Genomic DNA, 23,870 nt, shown 5'->3' with positions numbered 1-23,870 from the left:
CAGGCGAGAGTTCCTCGCCTCAGTGAGAGATCGCGGGGATTGTGTGGTTCTGCTCGAGCATCTCGCTCAAGCGGAGAGCCCTGTTTTGGGCGATAAGTCATCTCGCTTAGGTGAGAGTGTCTCGCCTAAGCGAGAAATCATGTAAAATTTGTGTGTGTCTGCTTGACTCGTCGCCTAGGCGGGAGACTTTGGTTCTAGGCGAAGAGCGATCTCGCCCAAGCGAGAAGGTCTCGCCTAAGCGAGAATTCGAGTTGTGCCTTTGCAATGCGCTTGCTTAGGCGAAAGAGCCTAGGTTAAGCGAGATAGGCCTGGTCACTTGGGCGAAGGCTACTAGCCTAAGCGAGAATAGTACAATGTTGTGTTTCAAGCCCAGCGATATGGTTGCGGGCTTTGTTTTTTGTGTGTGTTGTTTGTATGCATTAATGCAAACTTGGATTAGGAGATGCTTTGTCATGAGCGGGTAGGTTCATGGATGGTGGTGAACACGTGATGATATGAGCGAGGAGGTTCATATCCAGTTACTCTCGTGTGGGGATACGAGCGAGGTAGGTTCGTATGTTCCTTGCTCACACTTGAGAGATGTTGCGTGCGAGGAGGTACGTAACTGGTGGATCACATGTGTTGGACTACGGGCATGTCTATAGAGTAGGACTACGAGTGGGCAGGTTCGTAGAGCAGGACTACGAGCGGGGAGGTTCGTAGAGATAGGACCACGAGCGGGCAGGTTTGTGTGAGTATCATAAATCATGAGTCCATGGCTAACTATGTTGTGTGAATTGAAGGTTGAAAAGCCTTGGGATATTAAGGACTTGGCCAAGAACTAACTACAATCAAACGATTGGGTGCATTATTAATTTTATTAACTTGTTCTATTGATTATCTTTGAGCTCACCCTTTTTGTTTGTGTTTGGCGATGATCGTGTGATTTGTTACCCGAGAGCAGATGATGCTACTGGTGATGCTGGTGATGCATAGAGACGGAGAGAGGGCTAGCTTGGGGGCTATTGAGATAGGGATTTTTTTGTGATGTTATTTCATTATGTTGGATTTTAAAGACTTTTAAAAAAATTCTTATTTAGTTATGTTTAAATTGTGGCGCTTTGAAAAATAATTTGAATTTTTCCGCGTTTGGGAATAATAAAATTATGTCGATTGATTTTCTATATTCCATTTATTTATTTTAATTAAGTAATTTCCAGTAGGGATGTTACAACAGTAATCTCCCAATGAACACGAAATTGATTTCTATCAAATTATTTCTTATAAAAACTATACGAAAAGGGTTAGTCAAATAAAATAGAAATAAAATTGGTAAAAGATAAAAAGATTTAAAAACAATGATAACGAAAATAGGTTAATTCCATTGCTTTCAAAATAGATTTTCACTACTTATCTAAGGATTATCATTCAATTAATTATTGTCTTAGATTTTGAAATTAATCAATGTAAATTCACAATTAATTTGTTGGTGTCACTATAACAAATTTTCAGATTTGCGAGGGAACAATCCCTACCTAATCCCTCGTCGATCTTTCGCAAAATGAATTAGTGAAGGATTAGCAAGCAAACAGCGAGGACATTAAATTGTAGCTAAATTATAGGTAGCTAAGTTGCGAGGGAACTACTCCATAACTAATCCCTAGCTAATTCCTAGCTAATCCCTAACAAACTGGTTATAGGAAATATGTAGCCAATCCCTAACAAAATATTTGTAGAAAATCCTTAGAAAAATGTTTGTAGCAAATCCCTAACTAATCCCTAGCAAACTAGTTGTAGAAAATTCCTAACAAAATGCTTGTAGCAAATCCCTAACAAAATGCTTGTTGCAAATCCCTAACAAAATGTTTGTAGCAAATCCTTAGCTAATCCCTAGCAAAATGTTTGTAGCAAATCTCTAGCTAATCCCTAGTAAACTAGATATAGCAAATCCCTATCAAACTAGTTGTGGAAAATCTATAACTAATCCCTAGCAATATATTTGTAGCGAATCCCTATTTAATCCCTAACTAATCGCTATCATACAAGTTAGAAAGAGGAAATGTCTAAATCATGTTACTTAAAGTCGAGGCTTGAAAAACCTATTTGTTACAAACATGCAAGAAAATAATGTTTTGTAAATTTTACTAAATTAAAAGTAAAGGATTTACAACAGATGTGTCAAAAAGAGTGTGTTACAAACAATTCTCTTCTGAAATAATTCCCAAAAAGTTAAGGCATAAGTCAACAATAATGTTGAGCAACGCAATTTGAACCTTGACAATGGATGTCTTAGCCAATAAATCCTCTAAACTCATGGAACTACTTCTATAAGGTAGTTGCAAAGGGATCCTTTCATCTTTGGAAAATGACATTTTTTAAAATGGGGATGTGGTCAGAAGTTTCCAAAAGTGAGTCCCATGAGAAAGGAATTGATGTGTGAAGAAATCTCCTCAACAAATGGGCACTACATTGTTGATCACACTCATATATCCACACAACCTACCAAACATGAGTTGCATCCATAAAATATCTCCTAAGCAAAATCACCCAAAAAAAATAAAGGAATCGCCGTCAATGAGCAACTACTCACCACTGGGTTCCTATTCTGGATACAAGTAACAAGGAACGACCATATTTTATTCATTATTGGGAAATCCTTCAGTTGATACAGCAATAGTGATTCTAACGCTTCTTCAATTGCTTCTTTAACTTCCCTTTCATGTTCATAATATGCTTCTACTTTAACAATGAGAAAAATAAAAAAATACATCTTATTGCTCAAAATGTTTTTAAATTCATACTCGAACCGGCAAGAAAAAAATAACTGACAATCACTTTCCAAAAACCCCACCATTTTGTGTCACATTCAGCAATATAAGAACCCCGTGTCATTTGGAATAGTTATCCATAAAATTTTATTTTTATAAAATCCAGTTTGGTTCATAACAACAAATAAACCTCCTAGGTAATAAAAATACAAAATGTAACACCCCATTTAATTAATAAAGCTAATTAAAGGAAATGTCACACAATATAATATAAGAAACAAGATCAATGGAGTACAACATCACTCCTACAGATACCCAAAGTTCTTATAGGACAAATACTGAGGAACACCACAATGCCAGTACAAAATAGGGTAAAAAGTCTAAAGTATCCAAAATACAGTGCTAAATAATGTAATACATGGGCCACAACCCTAACAAAAGACATAATTAGTAGAGCTCAAGTCCAGATGACTAAGCAGTTGAACCTCCATCACCCTGTTGGCCATGAGGATTTCTCACATATGCTCACATCAATAAATTGATGATCATCACAAAAGGAGAGAACCACACAAGCAAGACATACAACAAGCAGAAGGGTAAGCTAGAGAAGAAAATGATTTATCATACCGTACATACAATTTTATAGTTCAAGATGCATAAGCCAACCAATCATGTTATGACATGCAAACAATACATTAAGACTCAGACACGACTCATCCAAATACATATAATTAGTTGGATTCAACGGATGCTTGCACTTGTGGTGGCTTTTACTTCTCTATCGAGCTGCTCTACTGAGCGAAATATTCTAGTGTCTCAACCCCCACACACAAGGTTAGCCCTTAATGGGTTCAAGGCCTCCTACTACTCTCACCACTAGAGTCAGTACGCTCTATGTGAGCCTAACTGAGTCTTTAAAGTGTCAGGATGCAGTCCTTACCTTGAATCCTTACTAAATTATATAGATGGGGCACCACCATGAATTCCCACTAATAGGGGTCATGGAATTACGTCCCAACCAACTAAGGCACCACCATGAGGTCTCATCTATAGGCTCACGGAATTACGCCCTAACCAATGAGGCACCACCACGAAACTATTGTGGAATTACGCCCTAAACATACCATCATCATGTTTCATCCATTAATATAGAATTATATCTCATACCAGCACCATGCCACTTTCATTACTAACCATCTCATTTGTTATACAAGCCAAGATCATACCAACACATCAGTCAAATTCGTAACCTCAAGTATTTCATGCATATTCACACACCTCATACTTTAAATAGAGCAGGCCAACCAATCAAATAATTAAGAACAACCATGTGAGAGAAACAAGGTGGCTTGCAGCAGATCTTTTCAAGCCCGGAGCCCTCGCTCATGCAAAAGGAGTGCTCTCGCTCAAGCTGCAGACTCTCACTTTGGCGAGATCGCGACAGAGGGCCTAAGAAGTTTTACGAATGCTCGCTTAGGCGAGGCCATCTCGCCTAAGCGAGATTGTCTTTGGCTCAAAACCCAATTCGCTCGCCTGAGCGAGTACTCGAGCAAAACTCCTAGGCGAGGTTCTCCTACTCTCGCTTAGGCGAGATGAGCTCGCTTGGGTAGAAATAGTAACTCGCGTCTCCTATTTCACTTGACAGTAGCAGCACACCAACTCCAAACAATATTCCATACATATTCATCCAAACCCAAACATTATCCATCATATAAATCACAAAAGAGGGGTAAAACAACCAACATACAATTAAAATATGAAAAACCTAGCTTCCCTTACCTAGAAAGGGTGAGCAAAGGACTTTGACACCAAGTGCAGAGCGCAACAGCTCGAGGAACAAGCTTAGAAACTGGAAGAATAGAGGAACAAATTTAAAAAATGAGCTTACTACGAAACCCTACTGGAAATACGAAGATATGCCTAAAGGGGATAAGCATGAGCTGTAGAATGACTTACGTGGAGTAAGAAAATGAGATTGAGCTTGCTTGACCAAGGTGGTACCAAACCTTAGAAGAGAAACGACAGCATCTCTAAGAAGAAGGGGAGACTGTTTTCTGAAAGTGGAGTGAAATGAAAGGGGTTAGGGCAATTTAGGGTCCTTGGCTCCCAATGGACCAACCCTAGGCCCAACTGATTTGGGGCAGCCCCTTTAAAATAAGGGCATATAATATAAGTGGGCCTTACACAAAACAAAGTAGAAAACCTTTATAAAGAAAAGTGCTTCAGAAAAACCTAAATACATACATCAGTACAATAAAGCACTCAAATATCCCTAAATATGTTTGACAAATAAAAAAAAAAGATAAGTTCTATGAAACTGGTTTTGAAGCTTATACCATTTAGGCATATCCTCTTCTTTTTCTTACTACTTTTTAGCATTGTTTATAATATGAGGTTCAAATCTTTCATATCTATTTTTAAATTTGTAGTTTAATCAAAATGCTTGATCAGAGTCTAGCAATTTATGAAAAAGCATGCAAAACTGGCAAAAGTACCCAAACAGAATACATGCTTCCTATATTTACATCAATGGCTAACATGTTAAAGTGTAAAGCCTTTCAACAAATAACATTAAATATTACAATATCATCCATTACAGTTTTTAAGTCATCTAATGGTGTATTTGGATAGAGTATTTTATTGAAACAATTCATTTTTTTTGAAGCTTTTAGATTTCCTTGTTATGAAATACTTTGTTTGGACTGAGAAATTAAAAAGCATTTAAAATGTAATGATTTTTCTAAAGTATTTCAATTGGCTAAATTAGTAAAAATTCAAATACCTTACAAATAGGTGGAATTTGAAATTCTTCTCACTCACGACCTTATACTCTAGACTCTCTGGACCTTAAACAATATAAATTATTCAAATATTTGTTAACTAATAAATTGAATACCTAATAAATTTTTGTGGTCTCTCCTCAAAATTTTAAAACTTTTCAATTGACTCCCTACAATTCAGTGTGGTTGTTAACTTTGTGATGTGACAGTCATCTTGCACTGTCATTTTCCATAGATCTTGTTACATAATATTTCTTACAAAAGATGCTGATGATGAGATCTTTTCCAAAATACTTATTGTATTTAACGAAAATAGTTTTTAAATTTAATTAAATTTATAAACTTGTAAAATTTAAAATAAAAATAAATAAATAAAAAATTACAAAATTGTAAAACATGTAATTGGAAAATTATAAAAACAAAATTATAAAATATAAAATATAAAATTACAAAAGGTAACAAATTACAAAATTATAAATATATATAATTTTACAATTTATTATAAAACTATAAAATTACAAAACATAAAAATTATATTTGTATATTTTATAATTTCGTAATTATGAAATTATATATTTTTATATTTTTATAATTTGTTAATTGTTGTAACTTCATATTTTTTAATTTTAATTTTTATAATTATTTTTCATAATTTTACAGTTACATGTCTTATATTTCTATAATTTCGTCATCAAATCTCTTGTAACAAAATATTATGTGGTAGGTAACATTTTTTGAGAGTAATAGTGTAAGTGTCAGTTCACAAAGTTGTTAACAGCCACACTTAATTGTTAGATCTCAATTGAAAAGTTTTAAAATTGTAAGAACTCAATAGAACACAATGATTTATTAGAGACTAAATTGATAGTTTCCAAATTTATCATGAACTCAAAACATAACTAAGCTTAAAATAAATATTGTTAAAATGAAATTTTATCTCGCAAGAAATTAAATTGTTTTATCCAAACATGAAATTGAAATGTAAAGTATTTTAATTTATTTATCCAAACAAGTTATTTAGAAAATGAAGGAAATTTAATTACAAACAATTCAAATACAATGCATTTCAATTTCTCAACATTGTTGAGATGCTTCATCAAATACAAGTTAAAGGATTATATATGAAATTACCCTAAAACAAACATAAAGGTAGTGAGCAAAATAAAGCCATCTGTGGAGCACTAATATTTGTTGTTGATTAAGTGTATCTGAAATGTTTTTGATGATGTCCATTATAGCATGACAATGGTTAACATAACATAGCATGACAATGGTTAACATGACATGTGTGTGATAATCTGAAAATGTTAATCTGCTGCCTCGATAATCAACTAGCCAACTAATGTAGTCGACTAGGCTCGTGTTGACAACAACTGATTTATAAAAACAAACTTTGCACCTGTTGTTAAAAGAGTTGTTCAACCCAAAGAAAGAAAGAAAGGTGTGGAACAAGTTCTTGGAGCTATCTTGGAAGATCTTCTTGAGAATTTCATCAAAACACATCAAAGTTGGCTTGGCAAGATGGAGAAATTTCAGTCTTGGAAAAGGTGTACTCAATCTAATCTTTAGGTTGTGTTCTTGTGTTCTAAGTATAGTTTGAAACTCTATGTTTTACTGTTTTCTAGTTAAAGCAAGTGTATGTGATAGCCTTGCTGTTTTTGGTTGTTAAAGCAAGTGTGTGTGATAGCCTTGCTGTTTTTGTTTGTTGAAGCAAGTGTGTGGTATAACCTTGCTTGTGTGATCTTTTTATCTTAGAGTTTAGATTTACCAAGTGTCTATGTAAATTTTGTAATTCTTGAGATATAGTGAAAATCTCTAGCCGTGGTTTATTAGGGGAAACTGGATGTAGATTCTAAGGAATCAAACCAGTATAAATCTTTTGTGTGCTTTATCTCTTCTTCTCTATATTTTGACATGGTATAAATTCTTCAAACATTAAGCATCCAATCACACTAATTCAATTGATTCAACAAGCAAAGGGTTTATCAAAACAGTTTCAAAATTGCTAAAACTAGGAAAAATTTGTTAAAACCAATTCACCCCCTCTTGGTTGTGAAATATTGATGCATCAAATCTATCAATATTATTATTTTCACATGACATAATGTATCATTTTCCCACTAAATCAACTTCACCAAACCAGTGAAAGGGTATTCTTAACCTAGGTTACTGTTCATTTGCTAAGATCAAGTTTTAATGATAATAAATTATTAAAATACAAAATCTCGGTATTATAATAGTTTGCCGAAAAAATGCGATTAGAGAAAACAAGATTACACACTACATGACAAATCACAAATTATCTTCGAAATTAACATTTTACATTTTATTCACAAATTGCCAGCTTCTTTGGTATCATGATACATAACCAATATGTTTTTTTTCCAAAGCATGTATTCAGTGGCACGAAGGAGTTTAACATAAGGACTACACCACATATTTTTTAGTTACAAAGATGAATTCTAAAATTGAAAGACAAAAAAAAGTTATTCCAAATAAAGAAAATTAAAAGTATATGTAATCTACATTACTTTAATTATTGTTTGATCTCAATAATTGCATCAAAATCCAAAACCAAAGATTCAACAATTGCAAAAACAACAACTCTGATAATACTTTTGGAGAAAATAGGGGTTTGGCCATTGAGTTGTTCGAGCATCTAATTACTTGATTAGAGAGAACGAAGACAAGAAAGCATATAAGAGAAGATGAAAAACATGATAATATTATTACAAAAAAGAAAACCAATGCCTTGGAAGTGCGAGTAAGACGATCATCATTCTCACTGACGGAGATGTTAAGGATCGTCGTGAAACACATCTCCTCGCTTTGCCAGCCTATGGAGGATGATAACGATGGCGACGATGGTGAGAAACACAGAGTGACGGATTTCAACCTCTCCGATGTGAAGGTTGTTCGCGTGACGAGAACAACAACGAAGAGTTTGACCGAATAATAGTTGAGATGCTCGACGAGAGGCGGCCAATAGGAATGCGTCGTGGCCACCAGCATACGAGTTTGATTGCACGGAATGGTTAGGGTTCTGCAACCGAGGATGTCTTTAATGGTAAAAGTAAATACATAATAATATTAAAAAAGTATTTATAATATTAAAGATCAAGAGTAAGAATGCTAGTGAATTTAAAAAAGTATTTGAAAAGCCACAATAACAATAATAATATTATTTATTAAGATTTTAAGTATAACATTTTATTTATAAAAATAAATACATAATATTATTGTTAATATTATAAAATCTGTTTGTATTAATATTGATTTTTTACTAATATCCTTTTGAAAAGGAATTTGTATTTTTTTTTAAATAATAATTTTAAAAAATTTATAGATATTTTTCTGAAAAATATTTCACAATTAAAATTAATTCTAAAACAATTTCATGAACATTTTACATAAAAATTACAAGCAGTAGATATTTATTTTAAGAAAATTTTCAATAAAATTTACATATAATAACATCAATTATTTACAAATAATATTTTACAAAATTTGTAGATATTTTTTGCTGAAAATAATTCTAAAAAACTTTCATGAATATTTTTTATGAAAAATATTTTCTAATAAAATTTGCAAATAGTTTTTATTGATAAAATGACCTATCTTTTAAAGTATAACTAATTAGCTTCAAATTAGCTATGACAATTTTTTGTCGTTAATCCCTCGCTAAATAGTCATAAATAATTTTTCTCGCTAGTTTCCTCGCAAATTAGTTACGATTTTTTTGTCATTGATCCCTCTCTAAGTAGTGGGGAATAAATTTTCTCGCTAATTTCTTTCACAAATTATGTACGAAATTTTTTTGTCGTTGATCCCTTGCTCAATAGTGATAAATTAGTGAGAAATAATTTCTCTCGCTAATTGCCTAAAAATTTAGCTACGAAATGTTTTTGTCACTGATCCCTCCCTAAATAGCGAGAAATTAGTGAGAAATATTTTCTCTTGCAAATTTCCCTCACAAATTAGCATTTCTATTGTAGTGTGTTCTTACTATTAACCAAAGTACATTCTCAATTAAAAATATTAATTTTGTAGATTAATCATAGTAAATTAACCAAAGTACATTCTTAATTAAATATTACTATGTCTGATCATATCTATTCTTTTATCTCTTATATCAAGTAAAAAGCTAATTAACCAAAGTACATTCATGATTAATTCTTGTTAAAGTTTCCACCTTTAATTAAAGTACATTCCCAATTATTAGCGAAAACCCATTAAATCACATGAAAGTTTCTAACTTAAATCAAAGTATATTCTCAATTAAAATTAAAAACCATTAGACTCATATAATCAACATGCATAAGGATTAAAAAATCTCACTAATTAGGTATGATGTAAAAACCATTACTTTTTATGTTATTTAGAGATAAAAGACACAAACGAATGATTAAAAACCATTTGCCTTCTTGACTTTGACATACTAATTTAATTATTTTAAATAACATACATAGATTACAAGACCTAAACAACTAAACCCCTAAGTCTTCAATGTATCTCTTGAATCAAAGCATTCTTTTAAGTCTTCAACATTTTTCCATGCATCATCATCAAGTCTTCCATACTTCTTCATAAGTTATCATCAGCATCAAAACTCCTTATTGGAGAAAGATGTCCATCTTCTTCTTTTTGTCAACAAAGGGTTCCTAAACTCTGATGTCATCCAGATCATCAGGTTTGTTCGGGTCGTCGGGTCCATTCGGGTTTTTGGGCTCATCCATGTTGTTTAATCCGTCTAAATCGTCGAGGTCGTACAGATCATCGGGACCACCCGAGTCATCGTGCTTGCCTGGGTTGTTAGGCCCATCCGGGTCATCAAGTACGTCTAGGTCTTCAGACCCATCCAGTTTGTTGGGTCGGTTCGGGTCTTCGGGCCCGTACGTCTAGGTCTTTAGACCCATCCAGTTTGTTGGGTCGGTTTGGGTCTTCGGGCCTGTTCGGGCCTTAAGGCCCGTCCGGGTCGTCGGACCCGTCTTGGGCTTCAGACTTGTACGGGTGATCAGACTTGTTTATCTCGTAGGGGCCTGTCTGGGTCTTCGGACCCGTCCATGTCGCTCGGCTTGATCTTTGACTCTAGCTTAATGTAGTATTATTTTGGGGGACCTAACCCACCTTAGCCCTAACCCTAACCTACTAGAGAGGGGGCTTTGTGTAACATCCCAATTTTTTGGATGTCATAGATAGTTGGAAAACGAACACATTTGACGAAAAATGATTATCATTGAAAATGTACTAATAAAAATACTTTTACTTTAATTTAAATTACATAATTAAAAATGTCAATTTGTCTAAAAATTCAAATAACCAATGCGAACAAAAGAAAATTACATAATTTTTAGTATCTGATTTTAAACAACTAAATATATTATAAAAGCTCCCGAGTCCACCCCAGCCTCTCGTCAATCTTCTTCATGCCAAGATTATATGCAATATCATCTGCTCCCTTATAAAGCACACGTTATACGATCATCGCACATACAACAAACACACAGACAAACAAATAGGGATAAGCTAACCATAAAAAATGATATTCATAAAAGACATTCGTAAATAAAACATGTCCAATAATACTCAATGTCACATTCAATTAACACGAAAACTTTATGATCACAATCCATCCTTGGTTTGAACACACAAACCCCAAATCCAAACAATCATACTAAACCAAACATAGCTTCACATTCATCTAAAATCTTCATTAAATTCCACCAAGAGTTTTTAAGCAAGGCAAAACACTCTCAACATGCAACACATGAGAATTTCATATTGCCAACAAAGTACTCACAATCACATCATGCATGGTAAGTAAAATTCCAAAGCAATAAACCCATTAACTTTTCAAATAATACATTCATATAATGAACCCAACAAGTGACATTCATTCAAACACAGTATAACATCACACACAAGTAATTATCCTCAAACCACCATTTAAACTACTTAATCATGCAACCCATACAAACCAAGAAAAACCACCAATCACATAACTCATTTATCCACGTCACTCTCCCACCTTCATGCCTCAACATCCTCACTTACATCTCTCTCTCTTGGAAAATAACTAATTCTTATAATTTTTATCCAATCCAACTTAACAACACATTATGCAAACGATTTGGGATTTTAGAAATAAAACTTCAGCTTGTGTAAAACTCTAAAAATTATGTATTTATATTCAAATTAAAGATGATTGAATCAAGAATCAAATGCAACAATAACTAACTTAATTGATTAACTATAGAGAAAGTTATGCACCAAACAAGCAACAAAGATCAATGCTGTCAACAAGCAAACTATAAGAACCTTGCGATAAAAATTGCTCTCACTACAGAGCTCCGGTTCAAGATCCGATCGGTCAAAGTCAAGAACTATTTGTTAACAATCTGTTGTTAACATTTCAGCTCGATCCAATGGTTAGCAAAGTAGGAACCTCCATTTTACGAAACTTGTGCAGTGTAGGAAAATGGGTAGCGCAATTAATCCAATCAAGAACCCAAATCCCGTAGTACTTCACCTTAAAATTAAAAAAAAAAAACTTCAAACACTAAATGTATGGATGCAAACGAAAATCAAGATTGCCCTACCACCAACCAAATAAGTATATTTCACACTTTTAATGCATTATGTGGGCCCTTAAGAGAAGTGTTTCATGGTACAATGAAACTAAAAACTGTAACAAGTAAAAATAAAACTAGACAACCCCACCAATTTAGAATGACTATTCAAAAGAAATTTGCATCACTATTTGAAAAGAAATTCAAATCAACAATGTGCATAGAAATTGAAACAACACAGCTGCACCCAATCATTTAAATTCCACGCACTACACCATATAGCAAAAAGAATGCATGGCAAGGTTTCAAAAAGGTTACATTACTAAGCAAAGATAGAAGAAGGAAACGTGATCAACTTCATTCATGAAGCAACATGAAAACAAGAGAAGTAAAAGGTTGGCTTCCTCTACCTGAATTTCTTCTTTCCCTCTCCCATAGCTTTCAACTCTCAATTTCTCTCCCTCTCCTCCTTCCAAAACCCTAACTTTTAACCTATATACCCCTCTCACTCTAAATATTTTCTGTTAATATCCTTTGTTTTAAATTAAATTTTTCTTGGTTGTTATCATATTTTAAATCACAATTCAAAAGATAAAGGAAAAAATATTAAAATATAGAAATTATATAATGCAGCATAAATGATATATATATATATATATATATATATATATATATATATATATATATATATATATATATATATATATATATATATATATATATATACTCCAGAGTTTCACATGATATAACATGCATTATAAGTATTAGAACACTTATAATCCACAAACCACAATTCCTTAAATCACTTAAATAATTATTATAAATACCACAATAACTTAAATCACTCAAATAATAATTATTTCCTATTTCATAATTTAATAACCTAATTAAATTAAATAAATCAACAATATTAATCAAGTCATTAATTTTTTTCCATGCGTTCCCCTTTTTGTCTAATTTTTGTCGGGTCTTACACTTTGGGGTCTAGGGTTTTTTTTGGCCCCCTCATTTGGGGCCTCCCTAAAAGTGGGCTTTATTAAGAGTGGGTCAGGGCTGACCCATGGGCTAGGGGCCAAATTGACACCTCTAATTGCTCCAATGTGGGTTGCAACTGCTGGTTGGGTGTTTTTTTGTTCATCATAGAGGTGCAAGCTTTATGGAGGATGAACGAAGATGAAGATGGTGTATCGTTGGCACTGTTTCGGCAAAAAGCTTCATGGTGGCTGCCTAGGGTTTCTGCTTTTGTGGAGAAGGATGAGAGGCTTAAGATGATAAGTGGCACCATGTGATTGGATTAATTTTGTGAGTTGTGATGCTAACACATTTCATGTTATGATTGTTTCTAATGTGAGTTTGGACTTCCATGTGGGCTAATTTTTAAGTGATGGAAGGGTGAAAATAGAAACAATTGAGGGTGCAAAATAGGATTTTGGTTGACACATATGAAAAAGGGGAGCATATAAGTAATGTAAGGGGTTAGAAGTGATTTTTCTAAAACTTTAATCAATTTATTTTCACAACTTAAATGAGGTTAATCCTAATGTCAACTGCATGAAAAAACATTGGAATATCCAAAAATAATTTATGCAACTAAAAAACACTTTTTAAGACATTATTATCTCACATGCTTAATAAATTTAATTATCATAAATCCTAATTAAATCAATCTTTTAAGAACAAAATTCAATTAAAAATCTAGAATTAAACATTAAATGAGGGCAAAAATATGCATTCATCATTCACCTTAAGTCCTAGCACCAATTCAAAGCTTTTTATTATCCTCATATTTTAAACATTAGCATCACTAACAAAGAGGGTATCATCCGCAAATTGTAGTAACCTCACTTCTATTTCGTTTTTACACACCTTTACACCACCATATAGGTTTTCCTTAAGAGCTCGTATGACCAACCCTACTAGACCCTCTAGTACTATGAGAAATAAGAATGGAGCCAAAGGGTCCCATTGTCTCAAACCCCTTGTCGGGGGCAAACTCCACATTTGGGGAACAATTGACTAGAATCGATATTGAGGATGATTCCATACATTGTTTTATCCTACCAACCCATTTATCATTAAACCCTAATCTTTCAATCATATAGTATAGAAAATCCCAACTTACTGAATTGTAGGCCTTTTCAAAATCCACCTTAACAATTACCATCTTCTTCTTTCTAACCTTTAAGGAATGTTGATTGAGAAAAGTCTATGATCTTAGGTAGCTCACGCTTCATCCTATTTGCAATAATCTTAGATATGATCTTATAGATACAACCTATGACAGATTTTGGTCTAGAATCCTCTAAGCCTATTGAGTTTTGGTTTTTTGGTATAATTGCCATGAATGAGGCATTACACCTTTTTGGTATTTTTCCTAAGCTATAAAACTAGGGAATCGCCTGACATACTTCATTCTTTATGGTATCCTAATTAATTTCGATGAAGTAAAAATTGAATCCATTTAGTCTTGGACTCTTAGTTCGTCCACACTGGCTTATAGCATCCTTAATTTCCTTCTCTTGTATTTCCATTAACAAAAACCTATCGTCATTATCATTTATTTTTTTGAACTCAACTTCTTAAAGATTAAGGACACTTTTCTTAAGCACTATAAATTTTTTTTCAAAGATATGCCTTACCTCTTCTTTCACTATACTCAGATCCTCACACCACTGCCCGTTCACTGCCAACCCTTTTAACTTATTCTTAATCCTTCTTCATGTTATTCTAGAATTGAAATACTTAGAGTTTGTAACCCTTTGTTCTATCTATTTAATCCTTGCCTTCTGATTCAAGATGATCCTTGTCTAACTATTTCTTGTTCTAAAAAATATAATATTGTTTACCCTTTGAAGTCCACCTCACACACTCTACTTTTACATGTGCCTTTACCCACATAAAACAACTCATTAAAATCACAGAAACCTCTTTTATATAATTTTAAAATATAAAATATATAACTAAAATTAATTTTTATATAAATTCAAATTAATTCATATATGTACATAGACAATTTTAAAATAACTAATTTGAATTTCTACACAAATTAAAAGTAATAAACTAGACTTTTTATGTTACTTTATCTTGTTTTATCTTAAAATAGTTATATAAAGTTAAATATGGTAAAAGTTTAGGTATTTATGTAACATATATAACAACTCCAAAAATAGAATAGATTTACTACACATTTAATGGACTACTGCTACAAAATATATATTTTAAGGTTTAGGGTTTAGTTTAGGGTTTATGGTCTACAAAATATATAAACCCTAAACCTTAAACCCTAAAGGATTACCACATAGTATATATTTGATAAGTGTCTAGTTTTAGTAAAATTACATGTCATTTAGACACTTTTCTTGCATGATTTTAATAGAAATCTTAGCAAAATAACCCTTTTTAACTTTAATTACATAATGAGAAGTAGAGAAGTAGTAACAAGTGGAATTTAATGTATTTGTGTTGTTTTTGCATGTAAAATGAAGGAAATTGTGACTGATGTGACTAAGCGGTATAAATGGTGTTAAGTGCCACAAATGCGGTGAAGGAAACCCTCATGAGGAAGAAAGATCTAGAATAGTAAAAAGTGGGATTTATTGTATTTGTTATGTTTTTGCATGTAAAATGAAGGAAATTATGACAGATGCGACTAAGCGGTAGAAATGGTGCTAAGCGCCACAAACGCAGTTAAGGAAACCCTCATGAGTTGGAAAGATCTAGAATAGGAAAATGTGGAATTTAATGTATTTGTGTTGTTTTTGCATGTAAAATGAAGGAAATTGTGACTAATGCGGCTCAGTAGTAGAAATGGTGTTGAGTGCCACAAACACAGTTAAGGAAACCCCTATGAGGAGGAAAGATCTGGAATAGCCCGGGCCCAAAATGTTCAACTTAAGCCCTAAGAAAGGCGGTTTGGAAAGATCTAGAATGGCACCTTTATGGCCTGCCAAAGTTGGAATTGAAGCAACACACTATTTTTCTATAAAAACAACACATGCATTTGTCATTTGTATGCTGGTTTTAGGAACTAATATAGTAGTTCAGTTTTATGTTCTTAGGTCCTGATTATAATATCCTTAGAAGAGAACTGTGGGAGGAAGTGTAACATCCCGTCAGGATATTGCGGATTTTTATAAATAAATAAAGAAATAATAAACAATTTCATTAAATAATACCTCATTTCCCAAAACGCGGAAAATTTAAACTTTTATAAATTTCAATGATAAAACCAAAATCCATAATTACAAAAGTAGAATAATCCAAAAATATCTTATAAGAGTTTACAACTTATGCCAAAATTATAAAACATGAAAATATATAAAACTCCCAAGCTTTTTCCCCGCTCCGTGACTAAGCCTCACCATCACCACATGCATCAACATCATCTGCTCACGTGTACCGCATACACGATCATCGCCAAACACAAGCAGATAGAGTAAGCTTAACAGAATCAACATACAATTACATTCATACACATATATAAGTCACTTATTTATATATATATATATATATATATATATATATATATATATATATATATATATATATCATGCAAATACCAAATAAAATCCCTCCTTCGATTCCATATTACTTGGCCACAAGCAGGTCATTGGTGGTCTACCTCTTTTAGTGATTACTCTAAGGTGACTTGCTGCCATACCTATCAGACACAACCGATAGAGCACGTGCGCGAACCATTACTACGGATCATACACCGTAATGCCAGGTGGAGTTCCTAAATACGAACATAGTTCGTAACGTCCCAAGACTACCAAACTCGTCAACAATTTACTGAGGAGGGCAATCTATCCGGACCCATCCGTACTGGCCACATCCGTACTGGCAACAACCAGCACACTCGCACCAGCAACACTCGCCAACCCGAGCTCAACTCAAGGGTTCCTTGTGTTCATCCGCCATCCCGAGTTCAACTCGAGAGATGCCATTCCGAGCTCAACTCGAGGAATGCCACATGCTTAACCCCTCTCCCGAGCTCAACTCAAGGGATACGTTGCGAGCTCAACTCAAGGAACACCAGCAATCCCACCTTTCAAGCTTCACCAAAAGCCTTGCAGATCACCTATGTAGAATCAGCAACCCAAAGCTGCAGCAACAAATTTGCCTGGCGGGGGACACGTACTGTCGGGCGTAGCCGCTTCCAGACCGCCTGGCGGGGGACACGTATCACCAGGCGCCAAACGCCTCAGAAATGCCCTCGCTGCAGACACCGCCTAGCGGGACAACCCACACCGCCAGGCGCACGTAACTAGAAGTCCTTTGACCTTGCAGACTTCGCCTGGTAGAATGCTACCTGCCGTCAGGCGCTACACGTACAAATTGCTCTCTATTTCCAAGCTATCGCCTGGCGGTTCGCATTCCCACAGCCAGGCGCCATATCGTAATTTGCAAACATACGAAATCTGATTTAGGTTCTAGCTTACCTTCTCACACACTCTCTCATAGTGTATTTCACCTAATTAATCACTTCAACTCTCATGTGATTCCATTTATACCAAGGTTCTTAATCCCATTTAGGTTCACCAACCTAATTTTACAATTCCGTAAAATTACTTAAGTTCAACATTGCTAAATCCTAATATTCCAAATTCAGCCTCATGACTCTTACCATATACCATTTACCAAATTGTTAGTTAAGTCTCCATCATACGTCATATGGTATGTCAACCATGACCTAGTCACATTTACATCATACTCCCAACTCGTGCACTTCCAATTAATATTACTATCCCACTTTCCAGTCCACTTTCACACCAATTAACACTCTGATTTAATTAATCTGAACTTCACTATTATTAATCCCTAAATCCACCCAAGGCAGTCATATCTTAGTACTCTTACATAGCTATATCTCTTTCTTTTCTTATTCTTTGAATCTCCATTAGACATCCCAAATTTTCCACCAATTCTGTTCTTCTAACACTCCAATTGCCTTGGGTTTATCTTCCAATTTCCACTATTCTCTAAACACAATCAACCCACTGCACTGGTATAGCATCTAGCGGCAGACTAAGTGCCGCCAAGCGATTCTTGTTTATTCCAGGGACCCAACTTCTCCATGCACCTGCGAGCATTAACCAAATCCCCAACGACTCTGTTTTGCATTGAATTTATTACTCAAATGCTACACTCACAAGCTTAGGATCAAGGTTCATTCCTATGGCTTTCAATATACTAAATTTCGTTACATTTTTTCCAATTAACTCAGTGCCACAATAAAATCTCAAATCCTCAACCCAAAAATGATATTTATACAATTTTTGTCCAATGCAACCATCAATCACCTACAATTCAATTATGTATAACGTCCAAACCCTCACAACCAATTCGTACTCCCCTTTTTCCGAATCAGAAACAACCCAAAACCCGAAACACATCGAAATCGAGCCAATATAGCACGCATCGCCTAGCGGATCAATTACAATCGCCAGGTTGTTCATAGGAAACCCATAAATTGGGTGGTGTGGTTCGTGTCGCCTGGTGGTTCCTTTACAGGAACCCAAAACTACATAAATAGTGATGTATCGCCTGACAAAAATTCATCACCCGCCAGGCGGTTCCTGGAAAATTCCAGAAACCCAGAAATTTACGTGAACAACAAAGTATTCATGCATAAATAAGATATTCCATCATACAATTAAACCAAATGTGCGAATTAACAAGTAAAACTTCCCTAACCTAGTTTCCTTAGCTTAGAACTTGGTAGTCTTTGGGTCTCCTTTACTTCCTTGGCTTCTCTCAATTCAACCTCAAGACTCCACCCAATCCTCAACACTCTCAATTTTCGTTCTCTCCTCTGTAGTCACAATAATAGCCCACCAAAACCCCCTTTCTTACCCCTAATTGGCCTTTTAAAAGTGGTCTTAATGTGGTTTAATGGTCTAAAAACAAGAAATGCAATTAAACTATGGTTAATGTCATTTAATTGGTTGTCTTATGATGGTTTTCCAGCCTTCCTTAGCTGCTAGGGTTTTCTTCTACCTTTTCATATTCCATCCAAAACCAAAAATAGCAAAATAAGGTTAAATTTGGGTTCTCCAAGGTTTGAACCCTCAACCATGCCAATGCCAAGTCAATGCCAAATCATCATGCCAATTCATGTTTCTTGCTAACTAATATAGTTCAAGTATTATATCATTCCACAATAAGATCACACACACACACACACACACACACACACACACACACACACACACACACATATATATATATATATATATATATATATATATATATATATATATATATATATATATATATATATATATATATAATAACAAATAAATAACACATAATTGGCATACATAGGACTTAAACCCAAGTCTTCTCACACAATAAAGTACTCTCAACCACTTGAGCTAGTACTTTTCCACGTCATACAAATCAAAATTTAATGCCATAAAGGCTTTCCCTACCCGCATTTATTAATTAATTAATTAATTAAATTCCACGGGTCTTATAAGAAGGAAGTGGTTCCTTACGCTTATTGTAAACCTCATTTTGAGCAACTAACTTCTTCCTAGTTGGGATCAGATGTAACTTTCAAACTCTTTGTACTACATCTAATTCAATATATTATGTTCTTGTTTTATGTGTTGGTTTTTTTATTTGCTTTAATTGTTTTTATGACTTAATCAATCTGCATACCTCATCAACATTAGATGCAGAGACATACGGTCTAGTGTTTAGATCCAATCAAATTTTGTAATGCTTGGCATATACGAAAAGTGGATATGCGACTTTAGTTGGTTTAAAGAGTTTTGTTCTTAATGCAAGGGTTCCTATTCCTGGATAGGGACATCTTGCATCTGACACCCTTAGGTTCTAATGCTTAGACATGAGGTTAGAATTACATTTAAGAGTTCTTCTAGGAAGGCTAAGATAAAGAACATAACTTATAAAGAATCACAGGTAGTGCAATTGAGTGAAAGAAGCCAAGTTCAATCCTAACACCTTAATTAAGATCAATTATATTTATTATTATTAAAATTTATATTTAAAATTGTCAAACCTTTATTATCACTATCTTATTTCAAACTTTAATAGATTATATATTATTATCAAACCAAATCCTTATGCATACGACCTTGTTATGCTACAATAGACATAGTTGTTGGACAAATTTACAGACCTCCAACTAGGTCACAAGAAGTTTTGGCGTTGCTTTCGTGGAATTTACGCTGACTAGCAATTTGTAATCAATTTGAGTTTTTTTGTATATTTTTGTAAACATGTGCATACTTATGTAGTTCACTAACATTTCTTCTGTAAAAATGTACATATCTTGTACAAACTGCATGGTTTTATTTTTTCTCTTTTTGTAAAGTCTCTATTTTCAACCTTATGTTTTGCTTGCACACAAATTCACTAGTGGAAAAAGGGATATTAGATAAGTTCTGGAACGTGTATTAAATCGGTTCATAAACCGATCTAATATGAGGCAATGTAGTATGTTTGTAACTTATTAGATCAGTTATATACAGTCGATCTAATGTATCAATATTAGATCGATATCTGATACTCGATCTTACATTATTTAGCATGAATGCATCACGATCAAGTAGTTTAGATTGGTTGTGGTCTAACCCGATCTAATAGGTTGCACACTTTTAAAAAAAACAAGTATTAGATCGGTTATGCCCTTAACCGATCTAATATATCATATATTAGATCGGTTAAGGCCATAACCGATCTAATACTTGCTGTTTTTTTAAAAGTGCGTTTTGTAATTACAACTAACCAAAACTGTTTCATTATAGACCAAAACAATATAGACAATGCAGTTCCAACAGTTTATAGAGTACATAATTAAACACCAATTCAAATCCAACAATGGATTTGAAATATTTCCTAAGTGAAAGAAAACTAATGCAACAAAGGAAAAGATTTACATATAAACATTTTTATGTTGCAAGAAATATTTGGCCCATCCAGTCCTCACTTCATTAATATTTTCAGATCCCAATGGTTCAACATTGTTAAAAACCTGTAGTTCAAAGCAGTGAATGCTTATTAGTTAAGTATTTCATAAAAACATGTTTCAAAGAGGAGTCTTTTGATTCCTTACTTCATCCCAAGAATCTTTCAGAGTAGCACGAACTATGGTCCACATCCAGTACATGACATAGTATCCACACTCAAAACTTCCTTTTTTCTTATTACACTAAGAAATCAAATTTATAGTAATTAATATATGAAAAAAGTACAAATCATACAATATAAAAGATGGAAACTTATACCTTAGGATAAATCACTTTGAAATTTTATGTGGATGAAGTTGATTTACCACCTAACACATTGTACACATTCAGAGCACTAAAAAGTTAAGTCACTAGCCAATTACAACATATTTCATGACATAAATAACACATTATAAAGTGACTACGACATACCTCTGTAGTATATTTCTCATGGCAATGAGCATAACCAAACTACAATATTCTCCATTGGACAAATAATCACCAATTGCCAATGAGACCTAAACAAGAAATATAATTAGTGATTTGAATTAGTTAATTAATAGCTAAAATGACTAAGATGAACTTACACATGAATATAAGGTGCCATGTAAATTCTTTTCTTTAATTTCCTCATCCAATTTTGAATGTATGTCTAACATTCCATATGTTTATTTCCAAACTTTTGTATATGCTGAGGCTTAAGGAAACCATAGACATCAGCATTCCCTGTTTTGGAAACATATTCCTTTATATACATGCATTCAAACCATTAAGTTTAGAGACAATTATTGATTTCACAATATAACATAAAATGTACTCATAGTATCCGTAATTGAATAACTGTAATGTTCAACATCTGATGCCCCTAAATGATTTTGTACACATCGTTCATATGGACATATAGATGTATATCACTATTGTCAACACCGAAGACTATTTTATTCCAAGGAATGGCAAGTGGTTTTTGAAAAATGAATTGGACTAATATTTTGCTTGGGTTGGGGTTGAGAATGGCAATCAGGGTTAAAAGAACATGCAACTGGGGTTGGTGCTCTCATTAGTTTCTGTCATTTGTTATTAAGACCTCTAGAAAAGTTCCTACACAATAACAAATAATTTCCATCCCTATTTGACTAAAATGAATGAACTTGATAAAAGATCAAGTTCATAAAATCAGCCACAAACGAAAAATTCACTCTTATGCTTTGAATTTCAAAGTAAATTGTTTGGACGAATTGACCAATTTTATGTGCACTAAAATTCCAAGAGCAGCAATCTAACGCCTTCACCAAATTCAAATCCCAAAAAGGCAGCCAACGATTTCAATGTAATGAAGTTTGGAGGATTTGACCTTTATTAATGCAAGTGATGGTAATCTTCCAATGGAGGTAGGAGTAGCAGCAGAACAACAGAACAAACACAGCAGCGGTGACAATAGCTCAAGCAACTTCAAAATGAGGTAGGAGCACTTACGGAACAAACACCATGGACCATTGAACGATGACTGCAATGTCAATAGAGGTGCGGCGGTGGCGTCTCCGTCGAGGTGACTCATGGTCTTTTAGAATGCAATCGAAATGGTTCGTGGTGCGATGACAACAAAGGTTCATGGTGTGGCGACAACGGAGGCTCATGGTGCGACGATAGCGGCGGTTCATGGTGCAATGACAACGAAGATTTGTGGCATGGAGGTGGTGGTTCATGGCGTGGAGATTTGCGAAGCAAAACGGAGAGGTTTCATGGTTCGCAAACAGAGAAGAAAGTAATAGAGAGGTTTCGTGTTTTGCAAACAAAGAAGAAAGCAACAAAGAGGTAGAGGTCTATAGAGCAAAATGGAGAACAAGATGAACAGTGGAAAAGATGCACAGTGAGGCACGAGCGAGAGAGGAAAGGGTTTCGCGGGTTTGTGCAGAAAACATGAGATCAGTTTTAATTATAATCGATCTAATATTTAAAGGGATCAACTTTTTTTAATTTAAATAAAAGAATGTTAGATTGGTTCCCCCCAAAATTGATCTAATGTATACATTTTACATCAGTTCCCCACACAACCGATCAAAAGTAATTCAAGTTATTTTCAAAATTGCCACCGCATATCTGTTAGATCGGTTCCTATACAACCGATCTAATATGCCTGATCTAATATCCCTTTTTGCAAACAAGAGGTAAGTTCAAAAGATGCATATTCCTTTTTTCTGGTTTAGAATTTTGTGTTTTTTGTTATTGAAAAGAGATCTCACAAAAGAGACAACAAAATCATAATTCCTCTAAAAATATTCAGAACAACTTTGGTGTAAGTTTTGGTGTTGAAAGGAAAATTTTGCAAAAGATCTGCTCTTAAGTTGAAATTTGTCAACTCTGACCTTTAATGCTTGTTCTATGCATAACTTTTTCCACAAATATCCAATTTAGTTGATTCTTTTTTTATTACGTTCTAGATTCAATTATATTTAATTTGAATGTAAAAACATGATTTTTGGAGGTCTACGAAAGGTGTAGTTTAATTTTGAAAATGAAAAATGGATTATAGATGACAACTTTGACCTTTACTAATTGTTTGATGCATCACCGTTACCATAGTTATCCAATTGGGTTGATTCTTTGTGCATTACATTATTGATTCAATGATCTTTAAATTGAACGTAAGAACATATTTTTTAGAGATATGTGGAAAGTGTAGTTTAAACAGATTAGCCTTATCATCTATTGAAAAAAATGGTTAAATAAAACTGATTTCGATAATTTAATAGATAATGTTGCATAAAAAAAAATCTCAAATCCTTGAGTTGCCCCTGC

At 33.8% G+C, this 23,870-nt stretch overlaps 1 pseudogene; it reads right to left on the bottom strand.

Annotated features, from left to right (window-relative positions):
• Positions 1-21,001: 21,001 nt before the first annotated feature.
• On the bottom strand, positions 21,002-22,629 carry LOC146882117 (uncharacterized; annotated as a pseudogene).
• Positions 22,630-23,870: the final 1,241 nt, after the last annotated feature.

Source organism: Vigna unguiculata, chromosome 10 (genome assembly GCF_037176805.1).
Source record: "Vigna unguiculata cultivar grain cowpea cultivar isolate G323 ecotype 2 chromosome 10, ASM3717680v1, whole genome shotgun sequence".
In the NCBI taxonomy this organism is placed as follows: Eukaryota; Viridiplantae; Streptophyta; class Magnoliopsida; order Fabales; family Fabaceae; genus Vigna; species Vigna unguiculata.
This window is presented reverse-complemented; position numbering and strand designations above follow the sequence as displayed.